Source organism: Apis florea, unplaced genomic scaffold (assembly GCF_048593485.1).
Source record: "Apis florea isolate Af1SG1 unplaced genomic scaffold, ASM4859348v1 contig_3493_pilon, whole genome shotgun sequence".
NCBI lineage: Eukaryota > Metazoa > Arthropoda > Insecta > Hymenoptera > Apidae > Apis > Apis florea.
The window spans coordinates 489881-504567 of record NW_028256772.1 but is presented as its reverse complement, the minus strand read 5'-3'; the positions used below and the strand labels follow the sequence as shown (position 1 = coordinate 504567).

The 14687-nt window shown below is 28.3% G+C and overlaps 1 protein-coding gene across 1 annotated transcript in view; it reads right to left on the bottom strand.

Moving 5' to 3' along the window:
- The window catches only part of LOC100869669 (uncharacterized), a 343975-nt gene that overhangs the window by 21739 nt on the left and 307549 nt on the right, over positions 1–14687 (bottom strand). The window lies entirely within an intron of this gene.

Sequence of the window (14687 nt, the reverse complement as noted above, 5' to 3'; positions counted from 1 at the left end):
ACGTTTCCACGGAAATAAACGGTCCCGCCTTTTTGGAGGGCGTGTCAGAAGAGAAACAGAATGAAATCACTCGTTTCGAGGGAGAGAAGAAAGTATTCCTTTGAAAAACTAACCTTCGAGAACTTCCTCCCTCGTTCAAAGACTTTGTGACCAGTCGTTTTGGAAAGATTAATTTTATATTTTTATCAAGAATTATTTTCGAAATGCCATCAAAACAATTTACATGAAAAAAAATCTTCTTAATATTAGAAATATTGGAACTCGTTAAAATGAATTTAACAAAAATTTAACAAAAATAAATAGAAATACATAATTAATTAATAACAATAAGTACATATTAAAAGATATACGTAATATATAAATATATTATTATAGTATTGTTTGTATATATAATAAAAAAGAATATTTATCATAATTAAAATCGTTTAAAAATATATTAAATGAAAATATAATTGCATATATAAACTCTTAATAACAAAGTTCCTTTTGATGAAAGATCTCCTTTCATATCATCTCGAAGATTAAAGTATCGCAAACGCTATCCTCGTTCGCAACGCTATATAAAACTTATCGTTTCACAGAACAAGTTGTAATGACAAGTAGAAGCGTTCGATCGTCGAAGATCGATGACAAGTCGCGTGGTTTTCTCCGGCGACGAGGGGCTTGCTTACCACCCAGGTTCTTGGCTGCTTGTTTCCGTCCCGGTGGTTAGAGATAGCACGTTCCTCGTGTTGTGAACTGCGGTTTCGCTGTCAACTGTAGCGAGAACTTTGACGACGTTTCCAATTGTTTGCGGTGCCTGGGTCTCGGCGCGGAGGGCGGCTCCTAACTTCGCCGCGTGTTTCGAACGTACTTCGAACAGCGCCCGAGGTGCAAATCAATACGTACGTACATACGATCATTCACATCGCGCACAAGTGCATAAATGAACGACACGGAAGAATGACTTGATGCGTTGAATGAAATTCTTAATTTTTACACGAGAAAAAATTTAATATTTTATACACTACAAATTTTTCGTCTTTTTAATCTTAACATAAGATACAAAATTTATAACGAACATTTAATAACAATTTTAAATTTAATTAAATTCATTAATTAATTAGAGTCTCTTAGTAGGTTATAATAATAATAAATTACATTATTTTGCAGAATAACATTTTCTTTATCTTAAAAAGGCTTATTATAATGATTTATATAGATGAATAAAGATTTAAATTTTGTTTTAAAAATATTGTAGTAATTTAATGATTTTCTTTTCTAATTTCTAATTTCTAAAAAATTAATTGATTGTTCAATATCTTGTTATTCACTAGATTCCGTAAAAAATAGATTTAAAAAATGTTTTTCTTGCAGATGTATACATCTGAAAGAATAATATAGAAAATAGTTTGATCGTGGTTGGAAAATAGAATGTATAAGCAAACTTTTGCGTAAATAAAGATCGGTAAATTATTTTAGAAATAATACAGAAACTGTTGATAAGAATTTTAAGTATTGATCAATTGACCTGGTTACGATACGCACATGGGAATTCAAATAATCGAGAAGTGAATTAATGAACGAGATACGTTATTAGGAATTGATGCGCGACAAAAGCCTCCTCTTCGTTTAAGAGTTTCTCGTCTGCTTTGCAGGAAAATTAGTTTAGCATTAAGCATTTAAAAATATATACAGATTTATCTATAATTTTAACTGATCAAAAGCACTTCAAGAAAAATATAAATGCTATTTAACTCGATATTCTTGGATTCTCGTTAATTAAATATAAACTTTCTTGTACAATTTTTTCAATCATGAGTTACAAATAACTAAAATTAAAAAATTTCTTATATTACAAGAAAATATTAGCTATAATGTACAATACAGAATGAATTAATAATTACAATATGTATAGTTGATTGATTTAATGACAATCATACGTTTAAAAAAAAAAATGAAAAATATTGGATTAAATAGAAGAAATTGTAAATCGAACCTGAAAATATTTATAGTGAAAGTATGTTCAAATATTTTTATATATTATAGTGTTATAATACAAGAATTATATTATAGGATGAAGAAATATATTATAGAAATATATTATAGGATGAAAACTTAAAAAATTATATATAAAAGAAAAGATACAAAGTCACAGTCATTGTTTGCCATGACTAAAATTTTTATTTTATATAGTATATAAAGTAAAATCTCTTTTATCTGCAATTCCACTATCTGATTATTTTAATATTCGAATGTTTTATTAGAATATAATAAATATTCCGTTAGTTATTTTATAATATTTATATATAATCTTACATACATTTTTTTATATTGTAAACGAATGACAGTTAAGTAACAAAGTTAACAGTATGCAATATTAACTATTAAATAAAAACGTGTAAGTCATTTTATTGAAAAAAAACAAAAGAATTCGAAAATGTGAAACAATTGACATTGAAAAAAGAATTTCAATGATTTCAAATGCAAAAAAATTCTACACAATTCTATTTATGTTAAAAATGCTACGAAATATCAATTTTACTGATTTCTATTTAAATAAAATTTAATGTAAAAAAAAATGATTCTTTTAGTATCTGTAAGTTTATTACTTTTACTCTCTATATTAATACGCCAGATTCTAACATATTTTATTTATATAATAAATTTTTTACATTACTGATGTCATTTAAAATTGCTGAAAAATATAGAAATAGATAAAAGAAAAATATCAATCCTTGCTATGATCAAATATTGTGTATTGAGGAAGATATCGAAAAACAATATTCAAATTTGAGATTAAATCGTAAGAATAAACAAGTTCAATCGCACAAATACATTTATTTCGAATCCACAGATAAGGAAAAGAAAAATCAGGTTGAGTTTTGTTTTTTCAATTATTATTTATTGATGCATTAAGTGCTATAACCAGAAAAATAATAACTGTCTTTTGTTCGAAATTTTAGATTTTGAGATGAAGAAAATTCATTTTAAATCTGATCACAAAATTCCTCATTTTCCCGAGTGGCCATTTATCGTGGAAAGAAAACTTTTGAACACGTAGTGACGTAATGTTGCTTTGGGAGGCTCTCGAGTGGAAATTATTGGGTTAAAATCGATTGGTCTGATTGGAGAAAAGTTGGCGGTCTTGGTTATTTTAGAACAATTTTCTCTAATCTTTTTGAATTATTAGATTTTAAAATTAATAATTTTTATAATCGTTAGAATAACAATTTTTATTTATTTGAAACAATAATATATTTTGATATTTATTATAATTTATTATTTATTTAAAAATATATTACTAGATATACAGAAATATTCAGAATATTAAGAAAAAATTTCAATTTTATTCATATTGATAGAAACAATGTTATATTATTTATAAAGATTAATCAGTATCAAATATTTCTATATATCTTAATAAATCTTTAATAAAATTTTCGCAATATATCAATGTATTATGACATATTAACCATCCAATTTTTTTTAACAATTTTTAGTATTGATATCAGATTTAAAAAATATATATATAAAATTGCATGAAATTAATAAAACATTTTTCGAATAATTGTTTCAATGCAATATAAAATGTACAATCAGATGTAAAATAAACGATTCAGATATAAAATCAAACTAATCAATAAACAAAGCAAAAATATACTAGAAATATGTAGATGCATCGAATCTTTCCAATCAAATATTGTGTATCGCAACTTAAAATTGAAAATTTTACTAAGAATTCTACCATATTTTATCTTTACCGTAATGCCTATTTTATACCTTTCATTCAAAGGTTTGAAGAAAGAAGAGAAAGAAAAATAATTTCAAACGTGCATTGAAAATCTTTAAAATTCCTTTCACCTCGAATTTGCGTTCGAATCGAAGAAACACATAGCGCGCAGTCGTCCACATCGATTAAATTCCGTATTCAGAATCCTTTCAAACGAACCAGGAATGAACAGGCAAACAGTGTGCAAGAGTGGTGCCTCCGGAAACGCGATCGAAGAACTTGATTTCCAAATTCCAAGCTCAATAAACGCAATAACTCCTCGCATTGTTTATTTTCGCGAATGAATCGTGGTGTTTCCCTACCGTCCTTCTTCAAACGTTTGTCGATAAATTATTCCGATAAATTATCGTTTTCTTATTTTTCGCGAGCGGGAACAATGACCGCCGATTCGATACGAAATTTGAAAGGTTTTAATACATTCGGTGAATTAGAAGAGGAAAATGCTTCGGTAAATGCGCGCAATGGTGAAAGAACAGTCACCACAACGCGATAAATAACCTTGCAATGCTATACTATTCTTTCGATTCATCGAATGACACGTCGGGATTTTTAACGTATTTATGGCATACAAAAAATTGTAAAAAAATTATTAGTATAATTTCAAATATATGTTTTTAAATTATATAAATATATTTGAACGACCTGAAAAAAATAAATTTTAAAATTGACATGCAAAAATTAATATATAATTAGTATCTATTGATACTTATTTTTCAAGTTATAGGTAATTTAAGCACAGATTATTCGTGTCTATTTTTAAAAAAATTAGGTTTGTATTTTATATATTTGCAATAATTAATAATATATCGAAGAAAATTCTTACGTAAATTAAATCTTAAATAAATTTTTAAATCTTTTCAAATATTTTTTATTTACTGAAAATATGTAAGACACGAATAATTTATAGTTTGAAATAAAATATTTAAAAGGAAGAGGATTTATTTTATATTAAATAAAGCGATAGAAAAAAAAAATATAATAGAATCGATTCGTTCTATCATTTCACTTCATTTAAATTGAAATTAAATTGTTTAACAAAAATAAATTTTAACAGATATTTTCATTTTACATTAATATTCATTTTATTCTTTTAACAACATTTTGTTCGAAAATTTTGAATAATAAAATATTAAAAAGAAAGCTATTTATGTTTGCAGTAATTTTACAAATTTTACAATAACAAAAATGAATATGAAATAATAAAATATTTCGATTTGCTAAGACAAAGATAATTTCCTACGATCTTTGCATCCTTGCTTATTATTCATTTGATTCCATTCCAAAGTAAATCTGAGGTTAAATTATCGCGCTTTGACTGACCTATTTCCCACCCATATACCGTACGTAATATTATTCGCGTGAATAACGATACTTGATGCATTTCTTTGAACGGTTTCTACATGTCGAGAGAAAAAAACGTGTCCTCGATTGCAAAACGAATTCTATGAAATTGTAATTAAAAGCTGGGCAATATCGCGCTTATTGCCTCTACAGAAATGAATGAAAAGAGGTCGATTGGATGTAATAGTACGATTCTGATTGATAACTGATTTGTTGGAGATTATGATGTCGAGGGAATTGTTCGAATCGTTGATGTTTATTAAAAATTCAATGATTCAACTATTGGATATCAGTTTATAATATTCCATTATTATTTGCTGAAAACGAGAACGCATTAGTAACAATCATTTTTGTTAATATTATACTCTCGATAATATAGACATTTGATATTCGTTCTTTCTAAACTTTTTTCCTTTTTAAACTTTATTATTGTTGTTTCTTTTAGAAACATGTAATAAAATATGCGCATCTTAAAAAAATTTATCGTCGAAAAATTAAAAGTGTTTGAATTATTTGAAAACAACGTGTTCAATCTATTGGAATGTTCGAAGAATCATTGATATAAACGATTAAAATAAATAAGTTATTTAATGATTTTTACAAAAAAATATTTTAACGATTTCAAACCGTTCAGATAAACAATATCTATCTCTATGATAAAACTCTTTTTAAATCTACGTATGCACATAATATATCCTATAATTTAAGTTTATCTATAATTAATTCAGCTACTTCAAATACAAACTACATTTCTAAAACTAATTTCAGAGATTCAATAATAACAGTTGAACTTTATCCATTTATGATAAAGAATAATATTAAAATATTATTTCTAAATTGATTTTCGACGATATTCTTCTTTCGTCTTCTTCCTCACATATACTCGAATCGAGAACGTTCGATTAATCCACGGTATAACGAACTGTCGTTCTTTAATTTTCCAAATATATTGACATTCCATCAACGAGTACTAAGGGAACGATTGCGAAAAGTTTCCAATGGAACGATTGAAGTCCGTGGAGGGATCAAAGTCCTGTCCACAACTCGAGACGCGAGAACAATGGTGTTTGGAATGGAATTCCGGAACAGGAAGTCTCTATAATTGGAAATCTCTTTCTTTTTCCCATCTTTTTTCCCTCTTCTTCGTCTTTTCTTTCTTCTTCTTCTTCCGTCCTATCTGGGGTACCTATCCAGGTTTTCTCTGTGCGCACGTATAGTGGCCGGGAGACTGTTAGGCCATCGGATCGATAGTTCCTCGATTCCCACGAGGAAATCGTATAGAAAGGCTTTGTCGGCGTAAAAACGAAGAAATCACTGAAACGCGATATTGACGGGCAAAGTGGATAAACAAGGAACAAATCCTGTTTCCTTGAAAATGTTTAACGCTCTCTTGGCAATACTTTTTCTTTTCGAACAATCGTGTTCCGTTAAACGTCCCGACAAAATCCATCTCAACTTCGATACAATCGATGCCTATTCCCACTTTCGTCCTGAATAAAACAAAAATGCAGCACAACTATTCTCGTTTCTACGAAATATCTCATCAGGATGAAATCGAATTCTGAAAAAACTTCGCAGACTGAATCGGCAAATTTTATTTAAGATTAAAGTAAAAAATAATTAGAATCGTTTGTTTTTAATATCTAGTGTTTGAAAATGTACAAAAGAAATTATTATTTAAAAAAATCTCAAATGAAATATACTTATATTATTATAAGTAGATCTGGTCGGTTATTATTATTCTATTTATCAGTCTTCAAAACACTTGCTCTTTTGAAATGAAATTATTACACTTTCACAAATTCATATTAAAAACCTTGATTCCTTATTCTTTCTATATAATCTATATAAATCAAACTTAAAAAATCAAGAATAACTATTATTTATCTTCATTATTATAACTGTATACTTGTATACAATTATATATAAATCAACTTGAAATGTTAATCTAAATGTCATAAGTGACTCAATAAAATTACACGTACATGATAAACGTTCCCACATATTAAAATAACATTCTAAATTAAATAAGTAATTAAGAATTAACAAAATTTTACGAGTCTAGGCTAGACCACAATACCCTTGTTGATCTCATCAACTAGAATTGTTTAGAATTACACATCTTATCCTTTAGAAGAGAAGGGAATTAAGGGAAGTCATGAAGGTAGTAGCTTTGACTATTAAATCGTCTAATCGGATCGATTCGTCGTTAAGACGAGAGTCTCGAGACGTAACCAGCGCGGAAAGAGAGAAGGAAGTGGTGAAAGAGGAAGAGAGAGAGAGAGAGAGAGAGCAAGATCCTAAGGAGAGCTGGGTCAGGGATGAACGACCTCTCGCTGGCCTGGCAGATATCTACATGCCGAAAGATCTTCGAAAGGAAAGTTCGCCGATGGAATTCGTAACGAGCCTTCATGTTGACTCGGCCACACGATCGCCCGTACTCCACGATTCGACGATTCGCCTCGTTTCGTGTCTCGGTCCTCGAATGCTCGTCGCAAGCCAGCAGTAATTAGATTCGCCAACTGAGATCAAAGTATACCGGTATTTCCATCTCTGGAAGAAAGTTCCGCGGGACTTTTCTCCGCCTGCCGCCGGCCAAGTTTTTCGTCCGTGTCTCTTGCCAGCCCTCTCCCTTTTCTTTTCCATTCCTGTTCCCGTCTCGTTCGATGGGATATTTCAGAGGGTAGATATATATATATATATATAAGCGAACGTGTGGCTCATGCTTGATTCTAAAGATGAAATTTGATCAGAGAAATTTGAAGAAGGAGAAGAGCGATTAAAATTGTTTCGGCTTTGAATGAAAATTTGTACTGTTTGGATCTAAACACTTTTGGATAGATTTTGGAAATTTCTCTCTCGGTTAGAGAAATAAAATTTGTTGTCAATGTTTTGTTCTTTTCTAGAAAGGTTATTACATATTTCATTAAAGAGAATTAATTAAATATTTATTAATTACATATATTATTTTTGTGGATATTTATATTATATATTTAATCAAATCTATATCCAATAACATGGATAAGTTCATGGATAAGTTGTCTATTATAATGTCTATTATCTATTATGTCTATTATTAATGTCTATTATATATATATATATATATATAATATAGATCTTAGATGAATTTTATTTTTGTATAGAAACTTATAAAATACTACCAGATAACAAATAAATAAGTTTCTTCTCAAATAGAAATTAATAATCAATTAAAAAATAACTATTCTAAAAATTACCATTTTACAACTATGAAACACTTAGAGATAAAGAGAAGATTATTTATACATCTAATAAAATTATTAAATGTATATCTAATAAAACTTTTATCCTTTAAAAAACAGAACTTTATATATACAAAATAATAGAAAACCTTAATTATTGCTAAATCTTTAGTAATTTAATAATATACATAACAATCAGATCAATATAAATCTAAACAATTTTTATTACGAGTATGAAAATTCAATTTTATGCTTTATAACAATAGAACTAATTTGCTAAAAAAGAAAGAAATTGCAAGAAATTGAAAGAAAAAACAGCATTTATGCCGTCAAACACATTAAATCGGAAACTGATTACCAGAAAGGAAACAGTATCGTGAATTGGATTAAGCGAGACCGTGGACGTCGAAGCGTTACACGAGTCCGCGGGCGAACGATTAACCGGAAAATCCCAGGGATCCGTCAGCGGGAACATCCGTCACTGGGAAACCAATTACGACATAGGTAATAGCCGGCCAGAGGGCAGGACGCGATGGTCCTTTTCAGTTCTACACACCGACCGAGCGTTTCCAGCGAAATAAACGTTCAGTCGTCGCGATACGTGACACAGACATCGTCTGGATGCAACGTTCCAAGCCATGTTAGGGGGTTGGAATCCTTGCGTCAGGACGAATTCATAACAGAGTCATAATTGCGGGACGGGGCCCCGCAGTATGCATAATCCCGTAGTTAGCAGTTCTGCTTAACGATCCGCGAGAAGCAATCCCGACGTACCTGCCACACTGCAGGATGAAGGCGTCCCGGTCAACCTCTCTCTTATTACCTACCCTTCCTTCTCCTGTCTCGTTCTTTTATTTCTCTTTCTTTCTCGTTGTCTCTCTTGTTCTTTTACCACCTATCCGCACCGTCTTTTTCATCATCTCTCGTTTGTTCTCTTGCCTCCTCCTACCTTTGCCTTGTTATTTATCATTCTGTCTCATGGTTTTCTTACCGGTTTCTCGGTTCTCGGTTTTAGAAGGTGATTTAGAAGGAAAGAGTTTCGTAATTAGTAAGTTTAATAGGAGTTTGTGAATATTTTTTTTTCTTATAAGATAAATTTATATCTTTAATAATAGTTTTTCTTAAATATGAGTGAACAAATTTTTTCAAGTTGATATTTGACATTCAAACATACTTTGAAATCATTTAAACTTAAATTATAAATGTTAAGATGTTTTATGAAAAATATTATTTGTATTGAATGGTTGATAGATTTAAATAAAAAACTAAAGATAATGTGAATAATATGAAAATATATAAAAAAAGTAAATGAAAGTATTAAGAAAACTTGTTATAAATTTACTACGTAATCTAAAAATGTAAATCTAAGAATTTTTCATTTATTTAATAGTATACAAACAAATTTGTTTTATATACGAATATTAATAATTTTATCATTTATTCTTTAATAAAAATGATTTTATTAAAGTTATTTTATACTATATATAAAACTTACGCTAAAATTAATTTGAAATTTTATACTCAAGAATGAATTTTATATCATAATATTTTATAAAAATGTATTGAAAATTAATATTGTAAGTTCTAATAAAAAAAAATGTTTATAATTATACATATATAACATATTGTTATTTTAATAAAGATCATTTTCATAATATAAATTTTAATAACATATATTAAAGAATTCAATATTAACTTAATAAACAAATTTAATAAAACAGCATACATTTATATTTCATATTATTCAATTCTTCAAGGAAAAAAAAATTTCTTTTATCAAATCTTAATCACGCAGAATTACATTGTTTCGTGATTTTTTTTGTAAAGAAATTATTATAATATATGTATTATAATTTAGTATAATAAATGTATTATAGTTTGAGATGTATTTCACGAAAAAGAGATATATTTCTTTAAAAGTGCATTCAAAATTCAATTTTACTTTCGAATCATCCTATATACCATCTCATATTTTCTCTTCCTCTCCATCTTTTATTCCTTCGCAATTCTCTTCCTTCTTCCTCTTCTATTCTCATATCTTTCTCTAGGAATATTCTCGCTAGCTCATCCACCCTAATACAGAGACTGAAATTACACATCTGTGTGCCTTCCTATAGACACTGGTAACGTGGATGCAGATGTGCACATGCGGATAGGTAAATAAACACATATGAAGACAGCCGTATGCGCACGTGTAACTATTCACGTGAGCAAATATATGTGGACACATATACACGCTTAATCACCTGTACGTACGATATTATGAGGATGAGAGCGTCTGTGCCCGAAGGCGAAACATGGCTAGGATACGATGTAATGATAGAACGGATTTCGAGATAAATTTATGAAAGACACGACGCATGGAAATGTATCGCGTGGTTAAATATTTGACGGCCACGTCAATGGTGTATTTTATCGTGGAAGAATTTATGTCGAATCGAATTCGACTAATTTTACTTCCATTTCGCTTCATTCCATTTTCGATTGACAGTTTGACAGTTTCAAATATGTCATTTTGAAGTATGATTTTAAGTTGAAATAGAAATCGCATTTCACGAATGGATATCTTATTAATTTGTTGTTGTATTCTATTAATATATGAAAATAAATAAAATTTCTCAAAGAATTATGACAAGTCTAGTTTCAAAAGAATATTCCTAAATATCCAATTTCTTTTCACTATTCAAATTATACGATTTTTAATTTCAATTATTTAATGATAATGTAAAATGTAAATAATAATTATCCATTTAGATTTGATTCAATTAGAAATTAGAATCTTTTGAAAAAAAAATTATATCTTAACCTTCTTGCAAGAATATTTTTCTCACAATCTGCGTCATTTATGTCAAGGAATTATTTTTTTTTTTTTTGTTCAAGAAATCTAAAAATATTCTAAAATATCTAATGAAATTTCTACTTCATACAATTATTAATGCAGATAAATATCAAATAATCTATCTTTAATTAAATAAAAATTCCTTCAAAAGAATTCAAAAATGAAATTGTGCCCTGAATATAAAGGACACAATTTTATTTTTTAATGTTATCTTTTATTTTCAAATATTAGCATAAGAATTAAACTAAAGTTACTAATGAAAATTTATATCGATCAGAAGATAAAGGAAAGAAACATTCAAAATCAACATTCATATATTCCACACCTGTATTTCCGCCATAACTTCCACAAAAATAGCCTACAGTTGTGAGTCACGAACATGAGACGTGATTTCGTGAGGGTAGAACTGTTCGAAGCACATGGATAATTATGCGTGTATACACCTGAACGCGTATCTGCTCACCGAATGGTTTCAGGAGGCGTGACGTGACAAAAACCATAGATGGAAAGAGAAAGAGGAGAAGAGGATTGAGGGAAGAGAAAAAGAGAATCTTCATTAATTACAATCTTTCGTCGTCACCTGCTGTTGAAACCAACTGCGAATGAAACGATAACATGGTAATAATGTGTTCAGTCTGTTTCTTAGTCAAAGTGATGCAATACTTATGTAAACATTTACATTTACGTTAGAAATATTCGATATCTCTTATATTCAGTTCGTATTTTTACATTGAATATTTGAATGAAACGGAGAAATAGGATATTTTGAGGATTAATTTTTAGAATATTCATTCGAATATTATGCGGTTTTCAATTAATTACGATTGTGATGGAATTGTATAAAAAAACTTGAATTATTTTTGGATTATCGAAATCGATGTTTATTACGATGAATCATTCATAATAATAACGTTATAATATACGTTAAAAAATCATTGATACTTATTATTAAATGATATCGAATAAATTAATTTTACATATAAAAATAAATATGGTATCAATTATTTTTTTCATATTATAAAGAAAGCTACAATTATTCTATCATTATTTTTTTGTGTGCTTTTCATAATTAAATCAATCTTTTGAAAAAAAAATTCTTTGTTATTCTTATATTAAGAATATACTGTATATTTAAAAATAACAAAAGTTATTTTGGCAAACAATTAATTTACGTATTCGAAAAATAATATTGACGAATACACAAAATATTTACATTCAATTCTCAAACAAAAATTTAAAAAAACATATCATTTATTAAAGAAACAATTTCAATCTGAACAAAAATATCAGTCTGTAAAGTCATCTCGTAATAATTACTACTATTCTACAGCAAGATAAATAAAATCAATTTATACGATATCGAAATACAAGAACGTAATTAGTTTTCGTGAATAAGTTTCATAATAATATATCTATATACATGAAGAAAGCAAATTATAGAAACCGATTCATCAACAATTTCATAAAACTCATATCTCTCAACCTCCTTCTTTTTTCACTACAAAACAACAAAATCATAACCTCTGAAAATCATGTAATATTTCACTCCTCAAAGAAGATAAATAAAACCAATTATCGTATCGAAATCCGATTAAAGTGAACATCCTTTACCGCAGAAGCGGTTACATTCTCATCAAGAGATAAGCGCAACTTAAGTTTAATACGAAGCAGCAAACAACGTATATTCCCCTTTCCTTTCATTGATCGAAGAAAACAAGAGGAATAGAGATTGCCTTCGATGCTATTAAACATGTATCATCCGGTTTCGCGCACGTGGGCCTTGTGCATTCATCCGGCCGCGTATACGAATCGAGTAACCAAGCCGTGGTACAAGCCCGAGCACAACCTCCCTTAATTCAGCTTCGTAATTAATTATACATTGTTATTTGCCGCGATAAGGGAGGCAGGGAACGCGTCGGGAAATTTATCCCCTGCCGCTCAACGGGATACGTTCGCGATTGTTTCTCGTTCGTTCCCCTCCACCGACAAACGTCGGGGATAATCGCGTGACTAACGATTAACTGAATTGCGAAGAAAGGGCGCGCGGTGTCGCGTGAAGCGCGCGAAATTACCGAGCGATATCGCGCGGAGACAGACGTATGGTGTAACGTTTATTAATGAGCAACGCGGTGTATTCGATAATTGAATACGTGCGTTATCTTAATTGCGGAAAGAAATGATGAATGTTGGTAAAAATACGAAGAATAGAAGGATTTCTTATTTACCGGTCATTGAGAGGAATTAATGAATCCGATTACTTAGAAAAAAAAAAAATCTATATGATAAATTTGTTTGAATAAGTTGATAATTAGATTGAGATTGAATCATTTTTATTATCACTTAAAATTCAAATCAAAATTGGAGTTGTTTGAATAATTTCGATGTAAATTTATTTTTGTTTTTATAATTATAGATTTTATTGTAAATTTAAGATTTTTGTAATGATTGTGCATTAGGTATTCAGGTGATCAAAGATTTACATTTGGTTAATTATTTTGAATGTGTTATTTTTAAAGGATTCGGATGAAGAGTGAAGATAGAAATACATTTGCAAAAAGAAATTCATAGAAAAGTATTTGGATAAAAAATATTTAGATATAAATATCAAAAAGAATAGAAAATTTGCATCAGTAAGATGCATGGATTTGTGAAAAAAAAAAAAAAAGATTTGATCAGAAAAAAGTTGAAAGAAAAAACTTTGATATATAAATTTTAAGGAATATTTATTATTCTAACTTCAAGAATTTGGATTCACTTTTGAATGACTTTATATTATAGTGAATAAATATAATTAAGGAATTTATTTATACGAATAAGTAAATTTTTAGTTTATGATACATAAATTTTTAAATAAGTTTCTATTGTTCTAATTTCAATGGAATAAAAATTATGAATTGCAATTTCTTCTAGCAAATATATATTATTATTTATTTTTATTTAATTGTATTTTAAAATAAATAGTAACAATAGATTGGATGTACGTAACAATTCAATTATATCAATTGTTTTTATTTTTAATAGTGAATCGGTCATAATGATTTTTTTTTATGTTTTTTTTTTAGAAATGTTTCGGACAATTATTAATTATTAGGAAAATAAATTATTTAAATAACAACAAAAGTTTTGATTGGTTCATATAATAAAAATAAGTAATGGATTTGTGATACTTTATATATGTTGAAGAAGAAAGAGTTAAATAAAATCATATATTAATTAAAAAAAAATAAAATAATCATATTCAACTTCAATTTTCTAAACATCAGTTTCAGAGCTAAATGGCACGTGGATCATTCTATCTTTCCATATGTTTAGATATAAATAGAATTTTGTCATGTTAATTAAAAATGTTTTAGCGTGAAATGGATAGAGAGATAATATACGTGATATCCAAAATCTGAAATTATGTTATTTTATGTTAAATATGTATGTAAGCAATTACAATATCTATCTGCATTGCATATCAAATAGATTATTATCACAAATGGAATTTTTCACAAATTTATCTAGTCTAAAG